This window comes from Ischnura elegans, assembly GCF_921293095.1.
Source record: "Ischnura elegans chromosome 13 unlocalized genomic scaffold, ioIscEleg1.1 SUPER_13_unloc_4, whole genome shotgun sequence".
Lineage (NCBI taxonomy): Eukaryota > Metazoa > Arthropoda > Insecta > Odonata > Coenagrionidae > Ischnura > Ischnura elegans.
Window position 1 is genome coordinate 4013648 of NW_025791660.1, and position 17862 is coordinate 4031509.

At 38.9% G+C, this 17862-nt stretch overlaps 1 long non-coding RNA gene across 2 annotated transcripts; it reads right to left on the bottom strand.

Moving 5' to 3' along the window:
- Positions 1–934: 934 nt before the first annotated feature.
- On the bottom strand, positions 935–15887 carry LOC124173252. Of its 2 annotated transcripts, none has more exons than XR_006868478.1 (7): positions 15749–15887; positions 9201–9300; positions 8991–9118; positions 8722–8896; positions 8567–8642; positions 8033–8097; positions 935–1332 (listed from the first exon to the last, which is right to left on the bottom strand). It is a non-coding gene; the product is annotated as an uncharacterized LOC124173252 (long non-coding RNA). The 2 variants fall into 2 exon arrangements; XR_006868477.1 differs by having other exon boundaries at positions 8033–8490.
- Positions 15888–17862: the final 1975 nt, after the last annotated feature.

The window sequence follows — 17862 nt, forward strand, 5'->3', positions numbered from 1 at the left end:
TACTTACTGAAGTTTTTGTGACTCTTACCAATTTCGAATTTTAATAACGAAGAAACAGTCAATGTAATAGTTTTTGTGAAGTTCTGCATCGCAAAGGTCTGAATTTAGGAACTTTGTACTTCCTGAAGTTTTTGTGGCTATTACCAATTTCAAATTTGAATAACGGAGAAACAGTCAACGTAACAGTTTTTGTGAAAGTTTTGCATCGCAAAGGTCTGCATTTAGGAACTTCGTGCTTCCTGAAGTTTTTGTGGCTATTACCAATTTCAAATTTTAATAACGAAGAAACAGTCAGCGTAATAAATAGTTTTCGTACTTGCAAACCCTTTTAGTCGCCTCTTACGACAAGCAGGGATACTGCGGATGTATTCTAAAATACCCCATCCGCAGGGAATTTTCTCTTAGACAATTACTACTACATAAATACTCACCCAATGAAAATTGATACAATTTTTTATCTCAAGGACATTTAAAAGCAACTACGGTATTCAATTGTGAAACGTCATAGCAAAGAAATACTTTAAAATGACTAATTCACAATACGCATGGTAGTTACAACTGATAGCAATAAAGATCACATGACTTGCATGAATTCTCTTCCAATGCAAGGTGATGCACTTTGAATGCATTTTAGTCAGGATTATGTGCATATTGTTAAGGAATAACCATGTTACAAGGAAACATGGCATGACGCATTAAATAGTTACTTATATCTTCACCTTTACTTGTCTTCAGTCGTATCACCACTCCCTTGGTAGAAGTCGTCCTGTAAAAGAAAGTTGCTCACACAGACAAAAGTATTGTAGCGCAGTATTAATAAGGTTTATTTTGTGAAGCAGATATGAAGGTGAGATTTCTTTATTTATTACAATCAATAAACACTATCAGCAAAATAAGCCAATGGTTGTTTCATCTTGTGGGGTGTTATGTTTAAAAGAGTTCAAATTAAGATCTCTTTATTTTCTTTCACAGCCTTTTGATCCAATTCCTCTCCTATTCCACCAAACAATGAGGTAGGACAGCAGTGAAGATGAGAGATGCACACCATGGGATTCCTCTCTTGATGCTCAGTTGTATGCAGGCAGGGCAGGAATGCTTCATTATCATTACTGCCAGCCTCTGCTGCCCATGGATTGAGATGAATGCCTTCTTCCTCTGCACTTCTGGGTTAACATCCATACGTCACTTCACAGCCTCGAGTTGAGCCTTTGGAAATTTTACAGGCACACCTCTATGCCGTGTATTCGAACAGTTTGGATAGACAGAGGGAAGAGATTTCCTGTTACCCTAGTTGGCTTCTGCTCTGCCTTTCACGAATATCAGGAAATCCAGCTGAAACATCAAAGTAAATAATGCAAGACAATAATTAGGCAAACGAGCTGGATAAACTAAAAATGATTTCCTTAAATATGGCATGGCCAAAAGAGGATGGCAAAAAAATTATGATACACATTAAGCATATTAGGATATTTAATATTTTTCTAATGTAGGTATACCACAGTTCGAACAAGTTATGATCCCAGATGTAATATCACAGCTGACACAGATTTGACTACACAACCACTGACCACTTCTAGCCACTGCCTAGAGATGGCATTGATTTTTGCAGTAGGGGCCAGTCATCAAACAACTTTTTTGGTAATTCAAAGTTTGACACACGGAAAAATGTAGCCCGAGGAACCAAATGAACAGAAAAATTTTGTTCCTATAAGTTGACATCCTGCAGTGATGCCAGGGCCATTTGTGCTTAGCTTAGGACACCCGCAACACATAACCTCTTTATATTCTGCTTTGGTGATAAAATGTTCTGATTTAAATGTTTTTTTTGGCCAATTCTGCACCAGTCATGCCTGAAATTGTCAAGGTAGGTGACATAGATCCAATACCAACTGCTTTTTATACAACCACAGATTTGAAAATGCAAAGAAACGTAAAAACTTTGAAAATATGTTACAGGACATATTATCTTAATTATATCTTTATTAAAGGCAACTTACTGTGCTCGTATGGGCATGATTACACCAATATGACCCTTCCGCTTACAAAGTACATACAAACAATTATTCACTATCCTCCAATTGCAAGAAATTATTCTTCATTACAGTTTGTTTCTGAATTCAGCCTGATATTTAGCAGAAATATAATCTTCACAGCTACAGCAACAGAGGATATCATTTCCAATTTAAAAATAATGCACGTGAAATTCTGATATCTGTACATGCAGGTAATGAGCCACTTTAAATAAAACCACTTTTCCACAAACCTAATATCCAGCTCATTCTTATCATCCTGACGATATGCAACACCCCTAGACTCGTATGCGGAGCTGGAAAGCATATGTTTAAGGAAGTATTGGCTACTTCAACCATTTCGTGCTGGAACCTAATGTAGGGAAAATCTACCACTTTAAGAATCTCTTGAAAATTTTATGCACTCCCTTTTCAGAAGCTTTCTCGCACCGACAGAAGGCAGAGGTTCGCACCCATCCTAAGCTGGGACCCAACTCAGGGTACAAAGATCCCCTTCATTCCGAGTCGAATTATTTTGTCTTAAAATTAACGCTGAAGCTTTTCAATCAGCGATAGCAAGCATAACATACATATAAAATATCCGCCGCAATATCACAGCAAATAATGCCACTGAGTGTTTAAAATCAGTTTGATTTAGTGACACTAGAAGACTGCTTCTTTCCCTTGCCTGACAAGGCTCGTAATGAATCCACTACGAATTCAACGAGTGAGATAGACTAGTGGTTAAGGTGAAGACTTACCACGGCAGCAATCTTTTTTTGTAATTTATAATATTTTTCTATTCCACATCGACAGATTTCGCACTAAACGGACTTCCTTTGATGTTAATACTAGAACTTCACTTGAAACTCTCAATCCTCAATACCCTCATGCCACAAAGTGATGCATTGACTGTGACACTCCCTTTTAAGAACCCTTCTCGCACCGAAAAAAGGCAGAGGTTCGCACCCATCCAAAGGCTGGGACCCAACTCAAAGAGGACAAAGATCCCCTTCTGTCCGAGTCCACAGTCAAGTGAATGAAGTGGTCGCGTTTCATTTATTAGCATGTATTTGTTGCTCCCATTGATTTTGGAAAATATAAAATTAATTCCCTACATTTTTATGAGCAAGAAGAAATTTCAAACTTAGTCCAAACGTTCATGCTAATGGATTTAGTGTATTTATCAATTCCACATCGACTGATTTGGGACTAAACGGACTTCCTTTGATATTAATATTAGAACTTCACTTGAAACTCTCAATCCTCAATACCCTCACGCCACAAAGTGACGCAGTGACTGGTCGAGCCAATGCGATCATTTTTGGTGTCAGCCGAGCACATCCTTCTCTCTCCCACCTATCACAATTTACTCCTGGTTTTGGGATAACTTTCGAGAATTATAATTAAAAAACTAGAGATGGGTCGCATAGCAAAGGGTCTAGCTGGTTAAGATGGCGAAAAGTGCCCCCCAATGTTTTGAAAAAAAATATACACTTGAAGTGCATCAAAAATTATGTTTCCCCAAAGTTACAGGCCTTAACAATGGATTATAACCCCAAAAAAAATGAAAAACGATTTTCATTTTTATTTAACTATATCTCCAGTTTTTATTTAACACATCTTGGTCCGGCTCCCTTTAAACTAGACTAGCCATTGGGGCCGGTCATATTTTATGCCATAGGCCTCAATATATGTTCACTCTATTATAACGTCGATAAAAAAGACGTCAATAAGAAAAAATTTCACAAAAACAAACAGTAAAGCTACCTGAAGACGCACAAACCAGAACTAGGTCGAAATAGTTCCAAATAAATCCGTAGAGGTCAGCAGGAGACTGCACTGCATGAAAACATGAAAACGTAAAAACGCGTGATCGGCACATAAGCGCTGGCGGCGGAAACACGTAAAAACACGTGTGTGGACCATAATGTGTTAAGTAAAATTGTTATCTTGATTTTAAAATGTAAATACAAAAACTTTCTACCACCGCGATTTTTTTCAAAATTTTCAGACTGAAAACTAAACTTTTACAAAGTTTGAAATATTCAAAATTAATTAAAAAATTTAGGAAACAGTAGACACGCTGAAATAAATATATGTTGTTACCCTTACGCCAAAGTATATTCCTAATTTTTTTTTTCAAATTTTTAAAATCGGTGGAACACCATGAAAAACACGAAAAACTGCTTTGCGCCATTTGCATCTATGTATTCCAGGAGGAAATTTGAATTGATTGTTGAGAGCAACGATTGTTGATCAGTTTGTAATATTATTGATTAACCCCTTAAATGGGGAGTGCGACCATAGTCGCACGTGCCATCACGTCGCAATGTTAGGCGGAGAAGGCATGAATATTCATTCTTTATGCATCATTGCATGTTTTTTGCTTTGTCAAAGGTTCTGTACCAATATAATTTAAGTATATTGCCATTTTTGTGCAATAGGTTTACTATTAATTTTTTTTCGAAAACGGCATCTCCGAAAATCGGTGGATCTGCTCCCCACCAGGTGAAAGATAAGGAAATTTCTGCCCCCAACCAAGGGGTTAAGGCTACAGATTAGCATAAACAATTCCCATTACATTTAGATTAGTCATAATTACTGGTTATAACCATACTGCTAAGCTTTAATTTCGTCTTCAAGCTTCGAGAATTACGATGACTTCATCCCTCCTGGCTTTAATATGCAACTTTGGAAATCAGCCAAAATCCTGGCCTGGGTAAATCAGCAAAATAAAATCAAGGCCTATAATCAGTATATGGGGGGAGTGGATTGAGCTGATGAAAATATTGACAAGTAACAAGCATCAATCCGTGGAAAGAAATGATACTCTTCCTTCCGTTAGCCTTCCGTTATTTTACTGCTGGCTTTACAAAATGCTTGACAATTGCATAAAATAAAAGATTTGAAGCCAATGGACCTTCTTAAATGCCGTCACCGTGTGGTCTGTCATTATATAGAGACATATGGTAATACTGCTGAGCCTGGTGGGAAAGGGAGTCCATCTATGAATCGTAAACTTGACTCAAATCATAGGATTGGAAAGCAAGGAAAGCAAATTCGCTGTGTCCAATGTCACAAAAATAACACTTTTTAATGTAAAAATATGCAATATATAATTGCATGTCAAGTGTTCACTTGGATATCTCCCTTAATAGTACGCTACCTTGGTTTGACAAGGTTCTAACTGACCATCAGCTGGTTTTGAGAAAAACCAAAATTTAAAACTGCTCTATTTCTATTATTACTAGGTATTTATTTTAGATTTTTGGCACATACACTAGTGATCTACTAGATACACTAGTAATTATTACTTTAAGAAAATATGTTATGTATTTTATTTTTATACATGTTTATATGAGTAATAAAATAAGTAAAATGCAGTTAGAACCTTGTCACACCAAATATTAGTTTTTTCTCCTTCCAGTTGGAACTTTTTCACTGTTCAAAATCTGTTATTATTTTACATAGAGGAATAAAAACCAGTGCAACACATAGAGAAACATAAACTTAGTTATCTTGAGTGAAAACACCAAATTTTGCAAAAATGTTAGTTAGAACCTTGTCAAACCAAGGTAGCGAGTTAGTTAATAACTGTCTGAAACTAATGTTTTGCCAGTTACCATTGAGTTCCTTATAGTATTGGATTTGCCTAATGCTCCATTTTTGGAACACCTCGTAATTAATAATTGGCAAGAGATACATTGTTTTTTTTTTCTTTCGGATATTGTTTTCATACATTAATATTTATTCACGACCATGGTTTCAATGTTAGAGGTCATCATCGGGTGAACTCTACAGAGGTCCATCACATCCCTTTATAGCAGTTGTTGAACGGATTGGTCGACAGAGAAGAGGGAGGGGAAAAACTAGGTCATTTGGTATGAAAGAAGTTAGGGGGAGGAGGCTCCCTTACGGAGGGCATGGCAGGTGGAGGGGGGATGGTTCAGGTGAGAGAGAGGCCGAAGAGTTCGTCATGTCATTAGCCCAGGAATTTTGGAGTGGGAGGCTTAAAAGAGGGGAGTGGAAGTCATACAAAAATTCGTTTACAATGTCGTCATTGGGACATACGTCTAACGATGAAACCATGGTACGTAAATAAATATTTATGTGAAAGCACAAAGTTCTTCTTTCTTAATTTAATTATGAATCACTTTCAGCAAGCTACGTCTCATATAATTACCGTATAAGCTTGTGTAAGAGGCGCACCCCTATTTTGAGGATCGAAGCTATAAAGAAAAAAAATTTTGCGACTTTTTTTATCCTATCGTGCGGTGTTGCAGACGTATGCCTGGAATTTCGACAGTTATCGAAATGTCCTCTTTCAGTACTATTTGAAGAGGAAATTTTGATAACTGCGGCGGCATAAGAGGGAGTAGAAAGAGTTCCGATCCTCTCTTTGCATACGCCATCGCTCCACGTTGCTTGTCCTACTCACGAACTATTTTGTTTAAAAGCTCTCGCAGGAGTATTACAATAGAATTGCAACCGCGGAAAATGTTAAGGCAAAACACGACAGGCACATAGCATGAGCTTTCCCAAGAGATTGAACAACAATCGGGGCAATCTCAGCGCCGCAGGATAATAACCACGTCGTAGATTTAAGGCCCCTTGCACACGCACCGATTTTGGACGGCCGGTTAAATATCGGCCGTCCACATTCCAATAGTGAACAATGGGAGAGCATTAGAGCTTGCACACGTACTGACCATACGCCGGCACCGGCAAAATGCCGGTTAGCTGCCGGCTACTGTCACTGTGGATCGCCGAAGCGGGCTCAAAAACTTAGCAACGTATTGTTTGACCGTAAAAATCCGGCGTGTGAGCAAGAATCGCTTCGCTGGTAAAATATCGGCCAATATTTTACCGTCCAAAATCAGTGTGTGTACCTAACGGAACTACACTCGGCTCTCCATCAGCTAATGCCTCTGCCGTTTTTTTCCTTTCCGAGACTCCACAGGAAAATATCAAGTTACAGGGGAACAATGGAAACTTGTTTCATCCCTACCCCGTTCCACCAACTGACCTTTTTCGGTATACCAGGTTCAATTCCCAGAGTTTCTGGAGGTCAAATGCTACGTGAGTCACCTTCTGAGCTTGAACATATCTCGATATCTTTCAGCAAGTGTATGACACACACGAGGTTCAAAAATAGAAAGAGATCTAACGCGATGCATATCTGACAGAATTTAAGTTTTTAAGCTCTAATTGTTTGACACAAAGATTTATAGCTAAAATAAGGCTACTAATATTCAACATAGTCCAAACAGCACAATTTCGGAAGAAACAAGCGTAGCATAAGCGCATTCAAACAAGAAGAGACGGACTGGAAACTCAGGCAACGCAAACTGCGTATATCACATTGCTGCGTCTTCGCCCCTTCGCTTTACGTTCTAACGTTCTTCCCTTGCACCTTCGCTCGTAGCTTTAAATACGGAGGGGAGGGAGCCCTCTTCCCCCGACCTCTCCTTCAGCGCTCTTCACTTATAAGCATTTCCGATTTCTTCTATCCACCATTAAGTCCAACAATGAGCACACTCGTTCGAATTTTTTCAACCGCAGGTTTTGACACCAATATTACTATATGCAGTATAAATGCCGCGGGATGCCCACTTGTGGCAATAAATTTAACGCGCCCTCCGGAGCGAATCACCCTGCGCGATCTTTTCAATGTTCACCTCTGGGGTACCGACGTGACGGCGCGATGCTTGCAAGAAATTCAAACAGGAGCATTTTAAAAATACGTCACTAAGGGAGAAACTCCCCTGCCTGCCGCTTGATTTTGACCCAGGGTTTCAGATGACTGACTCACGCTGAAAACCAAGGCCACTCAGTTCCCCTTGAACTTGCAACCGGTGAAGGGGAGGGGGGAAGATAAGAAGTTTGTGTAAGAGGCGCACCCCCATTTTCGGCTGCAATATCTGGGAAAAAAGTGTGCCTCTTACACGCGCACGCGCGGTATGTAAAAATTTATGTTAAAATTTTTCAAACCTTCGGCATACATGGGATAGAACACTCACCTCTCGAAAAATCTGCCATCCACCCCACTGTGCTGGAGAAGGAAAGGTGTGGCAAAAGTCCCCCCCTGGAAGGGAAGTCAGTAATGAGAGAAACAGTTAACGTCTGGCAGCATGCTTGAGTGCAAATACTCTGTAATATCTTCCATCTGTAGTACCGGTGTAGCCACCGTCCCAGTGCCAGTACATGCCTCCTGTATATTACATTACTCCACATAGCTGGCGCTGGAGGTATAGTAAGAAAGAGAACAGCGAAGGTAAAGACAATATTTTTCAACTGGCACATAGGCCTACTTGTAACCGACAAACACAAAGACACACACAGCCATTCACGCATCACATTCACACGTGCAAGCACTCCCTACCATACACTCCTCTCCAAGCATTCCATCACCACCTCCATCCCCCTCTGATTAAGGTGGACACCGTCGGGACGGCGACGATTACCTTGACCCATATACCTGTACGGAAGAAGGAAAGGAAATGAAAACAACCTTCATTGGGCATTGGAAAAGCATATGAGAATGAAATACTAACCTCTCAAAAAATGTGTCGTCTACCCCACCGTGATCGAGAAGAAAAGGAGTTGTGATATCCACGACCCGGATCCCCCCTGTAAAGGAAGTCAGTTATGAGAGAAACGGTTAACGTCAGCCAGCATACGTGAGTGCGAATACTGTGTAATATCTTACATCTGTAATACCGGTGTAGCCACCGTCCCAGCGCCAGTACGTGCCTCCTGTATATTACGTTACTCCACATAGCTGGAGCTGGAGGTATTGTGAGAAAGGTTACTCCAGGGGCCAACACCCGCAGCTTCATTATTAATCGATGTATATCGGCCCTCAACGTTCGATATACGCAATCCTGGATGAAAGGGGAGAAATAATACGTTATTCTCCACGAGAGAGGAGTCCACTGACACTCTCTTTCACCGAAAAGTTGAAATAGGAACACTTACATTCCGGAGGTCGTTCGACCCGATAAGGACAATCACAGGCCTCGCAAAATATCCATGGTCATCCACAAGTCTCCTCAATTGGATGACTTTCTGCCCCGATACACATAAGCCGATGCGGGCAGGGCGAACTGTTGTAAGAAATCACAGGGGATGAATGTGAGGAGATGTTAATGGAGAAGGTATTTCATCATAGTACAAGTATGTACTTACCTCCCTCCAACCACCACCCTATATGCGCACCCAAGTGCACTACGTGTGAGTCGCCCAAAAGCTGATCACCGAACAGAACGGGCCCTTCCTTGGTCCGTTGCTGAAATTATAATAATAATAATAATTATTATTATTATTTATTCGACGTTTAACACAATACAATGCAATAGTCTTCGTCAAAGTCAATGAAATACTAGAGCTAAATAATACAATTACGAGTACTGCATTCAAGAAATTCATTCATAGAGTAGAAAGCTTGTCTACATATCCATAGGTGGAGACAACGCTTAAACTCTGGTAATGAACAGTCTCTGGCCTCTCAGGGTAGGTGGTCAAAAAGGCACAGCTTTACATGGTCAAAAGACTTGCTTGTTGTTGACAGCCTACATTGAGGCTGAATGAGATTATTTTTTAGCCTAGTGTGTCATGATGGTGAACGTCACAACCAGTTTTATGGCTGTGCAGGTTCATTTTTACATTTATAAGACATTTAAATACAGTAGACTCTCGTGTTGTCCAGTTGACCCGAGAGTTGTCCAGTAACAGACAATGGTCTGGGTAGGGGATAAAGGGGCTAGGTAAGAAAGGGAAACGCTTACAAAGTGTTCCATGAAGAAAAGAACCGGAAGGGACGACGACCGTGAAGGACCTAGAGGAATAATTACTTGTTCTTGTGATTTGAAGAATGGGCTTATTTTGGTGGATCAGGCTTATTTCAGTGCTCGTTTATGCATTTGACAACGTTGTATGACTAGGCGAGGGTGTGGGGTGCGTTTGGGGGACAGCGATTGGCTCTAAACCGTGCTGGCACAGGATTATCCGCCCCTCCTATTGTGCCGTAATCGGACAACTCTCACCAGCCGGACTGCATGTAAATTATCGGGAAGTACGGTTATCCTGCGGGATGCAACACTGCATTACACGTATGCGCTAACTCACGATTGTGGCGAACTAATCTAGCGGGGCCTGCGATGCATCCGGAGACGAAAAAATAGCTCCCCGCGGTAATGAAGAACGGGCGAAACGCTGAACAGTTCCAAAATTCACACCAGATTCAATGATACCTTATTTAGATTGTGATCACAGTGAGAGTTTCCCAGCGCCACACCGCATAGTATAGGCCAAATCGAAAGGTGCCGAATTTGAAATTTGAAAGTTTTGAATTCTCGTATCTCTGAAAAATCGTACATCGAATGTGTACAAGGAAGAGGATTGACTGTACATCCAATTTACTAACTATGAGTGGGCCACCACGACTTCACAGGAATGAAGGCTGTTATATGATATAGCGTGTAAACTGAATAAAGAACCATAATTGACGCTCTTTGGCACAGTACACGAGAATAACTTAAACGTGGCACGATTATTAAAAATTAAGTGCAGTGAATATCCACCTAAATGCCGTGACTTGTGCGTGTAACTTCATAATAAAGTTCATATTGTAACCGCCGGGACCGGGACTTAGGTTCGTAATTTCGTAAAAACGAAAATTTCGTAATAACGTTTCTTATACTATAGCTTGGATAGGCCTTTTCGACGGGACCAATGATTTGCTTCGTAATAACGAGAACTTCGTAACAACGTTGTTCGTATTAACGAGAGTCTACCGTATATATTGACCATACAATGTCATTATGCCTTGGAGAGCAGCAGGGTTTGCGAAAGTTCACATAATGCTATCCACTGCATTGTTTGTGTTGTCGAGACGCGAATGACATTTGCATGCGACCTAGCCCCCCCACTATCCTCCACCGCTTCCCCCACTTCTGAAAATAGAAAATAAAAAAGAGGAAAGCTTAAGCTAAATAAAAAAGAGAAAGAGGTAATCCAAAAAGTGTTTTACGTATCTCATGGAGAAGCAAAAAAAGGGACACATACGGAGAAAAGAAATTGCAAAGTTTGCGTTGCGTTCTCGCGGCAATGGTAAGGAATGGGTTAGCTGCTGCAGTGGTACAGTTACAATCCGTGGGAAACATCGGTACAAAACATGGGAAAACAGTATTGGAATTGACATTTTTGCAAAAACGTCACTCATGCTGACAAATTATACCACCGTAGGCTGTTAGATAAAATAATGAAATCACCCTACGAGCCACATCTACACTCTTTGGCCAGGTGTGAACAATCATGAATATGCAGCATGCAGTTGGATTCCCACTTGCTCACCACATGATTGAAAAAACGTCATGCATGCTAACGAGTTATACTGCCACACACTGTTTGAAATGGTGATATTTTGATGCTATCCCTTCATTTTAGAATGATTCCACCAGCTACTATTTAAACAATTTTAAGAAAACCAACAATATATATGTCATTGTGATTGATGGTTACTTGTGTATCCATCCAATACTTCCATTGTTGTTGCCAATTGTAGTGAACATTTTTCTTCTTATATTTATAGAAATGGAAAAAATTGCGCAGCCGTAAGGAGATAATGTGAAGTGGTTCAGTTTGGGACGTTAGCAAATAATGAGATGGGAAATCCTATTGGGTTGGGGTTCCAACACGGGAAGTGAGTGGCTACTGTTAAATAAACCAAATGAAGAGGGGCCCTGGGATTTGGGAATGGAGTAAAGGAGGAAATGCCACTGGTTAGAGAAGGCTTAGTACTTGGTTATTGAGATGTCAATGATGCACAGTGGTCCCAAATCGAAGGAAGCTGGAAAAAAAATTACAATGTCGTAATTTCAAAAATGAAATTTGGTAGCAGATTTGAATCACTTGAAACCCGTTTCGGCATTATTTTTATGCATCCTTTTGTTTCAAAAATATTTGAGCTATTATTCAAACAATTTTAAGAAAAAAACAATAGTATAGCGGTCATTGCGAGTCATTTAGAACAATCAGGGGCTTCTCTAAAACAAAATGGTGGAGACATAAAAAATTCCCTAATTTTAATATTAAAAGTGCTGCAGGTTAGCTGCTTATTATATTCATACAAGTACAATCAATGACTTAGGAACTACTTCGGGGCATAACCCAGAAAATGGCCACTTTAGCAAAGTTAACAAAATCCTTATCTTTATCGCAGAAACATGGTTCAAAGACGAACAAGATTGCTTTAAAAGCAGGAGTGCAATGAAAACAATCATTTCTTGATGATGGGATGGACTGATTGATTTTCAAATTGCTGTCAGAGTGGTCAATTTTGGGGAAGGAAGCCCCCGGCTTGGAGGGTTGAAGATAAGGCCCAGCAAGGGTGAGCTCGTCGAGGAAAGGGTCCCGGATTAGCAACCTTTCGGATTGCTTGGGCGAATGCACATGGTAGGGAGGAAGAAAAAGTACGTTCACCGCAGTCTGCCGTGCCAACATACTAGATACGTTCATAGCAGTGAAAGGGTTTGAAGATAATGAAACATACAAGTAATTGATTTTTTTGCGCACCACTAATTTCCGCTGATAGCTTTGGATTTGAGAAGAAACGTCTTGCTCGTATTTCCACCATTTGTGGTACCGCTACCCGCTCTTGGAATGTCTATTATAAGACCCAATCTTGTCCTGAAATTCTGCTGCAATTCTTTGCGAAAAAGGTTTGAAATTATGAAATTCGACTTAAAGTGCCAATTTTCCAGTCCCACTGACTTCATACACATTTCGTTAAAAAGTGACACTTTCATATGCAAAAATCAACAACACTTTTAGGATGAAATATTAACAAAATTTTAAGTACCGTAGACCATAACATGAAGGTGTAGAGTAAGAAATTTTTGGGCATGGTTTTATGATATAATCACTGAAAACCGCCGATCTGCTGGTTTTATTGTGGAAAAATACCACTTTTTCAACACCTAATTATGAAGGAAGACACCACATGGTGGTCTGATAACACACGCCAACAAAAAAGTTTTTTTTTGGAGCCGGGAGTTTTTGAGCTGGTATTTACAATATGCGTGGTGTTGAATCCAAATATGTTGTCTGTTTTTATGTAACAGCTTTACCTTTTTAGATACCGCAAATTTTATGATTAGAGTCTTTTAAATATTTGATATTTTTCAGAAATTTTTTTCAAATTCAAATGAATTTATAAAAATAACTAATTCATAGCCACTATGCAGTATTTACTTTGAAAATCACCTTTTTACCTTTGAGAAGGGGTTGGGGAGGATTTGGCGTGTTAGAAGAAGGGGAGACAGGCGTAGGTACAAGTGGAGACAGTGGGAAAAGATCCAACTAAGGGATATGGAAATCCGCGGTGGAAAAGGACCAAAGTCATAACTGTGGAATAACGACACGTGGGAAGAATCACAGAAAAGGGGAGCAGAGTAAATAAGGGGGATGTGGTAAAAAGATAGCGTGTCCTTGAAAATGGAGAGGCGGGAGTAAGTAGGTAAGGGGATTCCCGAAAGCAAATGGTCAAATTCTCAAAGGTTTTTAAGCCACCTCTAAAAATGAGCTCAAATCGAAGAAGCTGTGTAAATCACTGTGATGTGTTTTGTTACATTTGTGGGGAATATACTTTAAAAGAAAATAGGAAAAACATTACAGACTTCATGAAACGCGCATGCTTGGGATATTTCGGTGTTCAGCTTGGTGACCAAGCTAAAAAGTGAGCACCGTACGTTTTGTGTAAAACATGTACAGAACATCAGCGGTAGTGGACTACAGGAAAAAGGAAAATTTTAAAGTTTGGTGTGACAATGGTTTGGAGAGAACCTACAAACCATATTGACAACTGTTATTTTTGCATGGTAAATGTTTCGGGAATTAGTCAAAGAAATCGCCATAATTGGAAATATCCATATTTACCTTCAGCTAGACGCCCAGTACCCTATTCAGAAGAAATCCCGATCCTAATATTTCAGGCATTACCAGATTCGTGTGAGGATGAATATGAGCTATGTGAACACATTCTTGATGTTATTAACAATAGTGGTAGTGACTGCGAGGCAGTATCAACAAATCCTCAACTATTTAATCATGATGAACTAAGCAACCTTGTTAGAGAATTGAACTTATCGAAGAAAGCATCTGAACTACCAGCTTCAAGGATTCATGAAAATAATTTGATGGAACAAGGTGCAAAAATTAATTTTTATCGCACAAGGGAAAAGGATTTGCTACTCTTCTTTACTCAAGAAGACAATCTTACTTTAGACGTTAGAGGTCTTCTGAAAGGAATTGAACTACCGCATCATGAAGCTAGTGATTGGCGTTTGTTCATTGATACCTCCAAGCGCACCTTAAAATGTGTTCTTCACAATGTCAACAAGTTTGGCTTAATACCAATCGCTCATTCAACTGAAATGGAAGAAGAATATGATACAATAGCTTTTTTCTTATAGAAGATAAAAATACCAGGGATATCGCTAGGTAGTTTGTGTAGATTTAAAAATGGTGAACTTTCTTCTTGGGCAGCAGTTTAGCAACACAAAAATCCTTATATCTTTTGCCTCTGTGTTAGCAGGGACAGACAAACCACTGGATTAAGGAGGAGTGGTCAAAGAGAGAAAATTTAATTGCTGGGTAAAAACATTATTGCTGAGTCTCGGGAGAACGGGAGAAAATCACCTTACCGCCCCTTCATGTTAAACTAGGCCTAATGAAGCAATTTATAAAGGCTCTTGACAAGGATGGACCATGCTTCGGCTACATAAGAATAAAAATGCCACAGATAGGTATAGAAAAACTTAAAGCTGGAATTTTTGACGGGCCACAAGTCAAACAACTAACAAAGGATCCTGCTTTTGTCAAGTCAAAGAATGAGATTGAAAAAAACAATTGGCTTTCATTTGTTGAGGTAATAAAAATTTTTCTGGTTTTCTGGTAAAAAAAAACAAACTGAATCACAAACTGAAACGGTAGAATTATCTCGAGCTGGTAAACAATATGCTCTCTAACTTTAAATCACTAGGATGTAACATGAGCATAAACGTTCACTACCTATACAGGCGCTTTGACTGTTTGCCTGAAAATTTAGGCGACCAATAGAAAAACATGGTGAAAGATTTCACTAGGAAATCAAAACAATGGAAGATCGCTACCAAGGAAGATGGGGTAACCATATGATGACAGATTACTTCTGGTGCTTAAAACAAGTGTTTCAACAAAGTGCACGCAAGAAAATCACGCAAAAGAAGCATCCGAAGTGTTGAGTGACATTTTTACATCTTTTCTTTTAAATTGTGTAATTTCATTAAAAATGTTACTATTTATATTCAATTGTATTTTAAAACTATTGTAATTGTAGGTGATTTAACATTCCTATACATAAATCAAGTCTTTATATTTAGTGGGTTTTATCATTTATGTAATTATCCCAAATCGTCATATTGAACATTTTTTTGCATAAGTAACAACATATCTGTATCTTGAAAACTAGAGCTGATAGGAAAAAACTAACATCATATTTGGATTCAGCACCCCAATTACACTTGAAATCAGCTTTAAAAGCTCCGGCACCAAAACCACTGTTGACCTGTGTAATTTTTACAGAGCAATTAATAACCTTTTAATGTAAGGATTCAAAACTCCCAAGTTCATCCCATGGCTGGTAGTGGCTAAACAATATATTTTATCGCTCCATGTGAAATGACAGACAAACTTACCCATATTTCAGGTCCGGCTGCAGACACAGGAAGCTACACCTCTGACGGTCTCCATCCTATCAGGCTGACCAGGATCCTTCTTTCCTATTTCAACATCTCCTATCTGACACAACACCTCTGCTTTTCCTTGTGACCACACAGCTCGGAGCACTAGATAAGAAATGAATAATATTAGAACCAACTGAACTTATAAGAGTAGAAGGCCCTACTTCCTTGAACTAAGGGCTTGAGTATGCACCAAGCCATGGAAGAAAACTCAACATGTTATACAAATTATGCCAACAAACTTACTTTGCATTTCTTTAAAAACAAAAGTAAACAAGCAACACAAATTTAAATTCCAGTTGCAACAGTCAAGTAGCTGCAATTCTAGAAAAAAACATGGCAGTCGTGGGACTGCCGTTGGACGTGAAAACTTTTTATTTGAAAACTTTATGACATTGACTGACATTAAAAAAGTACAAGAAGCCTATGCAATAAACTGGATTACAAATATAAACTCGGAAAAGCCATGTTACTAACAGCAATTCAAGAAAATATTTCTTATAACTACTGCTATGAACAAAATTGACAAAGTTTTGTCAACAATAAACGTAGCAATGCTTTCTGCTTCAGAATATATTTTCATACATGACAAATGAGCAAACTTATAACTCTTTAATCCCCTCCCCTACATTAACAGTGAGGCGGTGACGATTTTGAGGTGATGGTCACACAAGTTCAGTTTATTTTACCAATCTGAAAAAAAGTGCGCCAGATCAAAATAAGAAGTTTTCACTTCAAAACTGTTATGCAAGTGTTTCCTTTTCTATATTTCTTCAATATATAGTCGTAAACACTCATCGAATTTTATGGCACAACATTCAAATAAGCTACTCAAATTGAACGTATAAAAAAATCGAGTCACAAGTCCACGCCTTTTACCCACCTACAAAAGTTCTCAGTGCGACATAAGAAGTTTTAACTTCAAAAGAATTACATTACAAATATTTACACATGTAAAATTGTTGTGTTGTAAACATCCAGTATCCACTTTTACTGGATTTTTTTTCGAGCATTTACTTACCACCTAAACTGAGAAAAGTATGAGAAATTGGATCATATACCAATACTTAAAGAGCTCCATGAGAGTGGTTTTATTTTTTGCTTCAATTCATGCTAATTGAATGATAAATAGTGGTGAATGATAAAATGAATGGTAAATAACGGTTCAAGAAAGTTAAAAAAGTGTCACCATTGGCAACAAGTTTGATGGACTCACAGAGGTCTTCAACTGAGCCTCCAAATCCAGGATAATCACCTCTGGTGTCTCCCCCAATTTCACTATATCCGAATACTACTACAATTCACTATATTCACTAAAATATGAAACAAGCATAACGAGAGACATTATCAACATATGTATGCACGAAGATAAAACAAAGAAGCGGTGTAAAACCTGGGAACATAATAAAAAATTTCTTTCCTAATCTGCTATTCACCGAAGTTATGAATTCACCCGTGGCAGTTGTGATTTTGGGCCCTGTCTAGCGCAGATGTCTCAGCATCCTAAAATTGTAAATAATAAATTGCCGGGGATAAATTGTTTCCGAGTAAGGTAAATTTAGAATTTGGTTGAATAGCATGGACTAAAATAAGTATCCCTCTAGTCTTATTATCAAGTAGGAATAAATGGTTGACTCACATAAATAGGGCATAGCCTGTCCACCTCCCCGTTCAAAACAACTGGTGCTTCCTCCAAATGAACGGAATCCGTTTCCTTAGACATGAAATAAACAAAAAGGAGAAACTTTACACTAATGATTTTACAAATGAAGAAGTGGGATAAGTAACAAAACGAAAATTTTGTTATCTAAATCTGCTATTCACCTAGGTTCTGTATTCACCTGCGACAGTTTTGACTGTGGAGACCCGTCTTCCACAGATGTATCAGCATCCTAAAATTGGGAAAACTTAATTAACGGGAATGAACCATGTTTCCGCATAAGGAAAAGGTAGAATTTGGGTAATTAGCACGGACTAAAGTAAGTATCCCTCTAGTCTTATTATCAAGTGAGAACAAATGGTTGACTCACATAAATAGGGCATCCACCTCCTCGTTCAAAACAACTGGT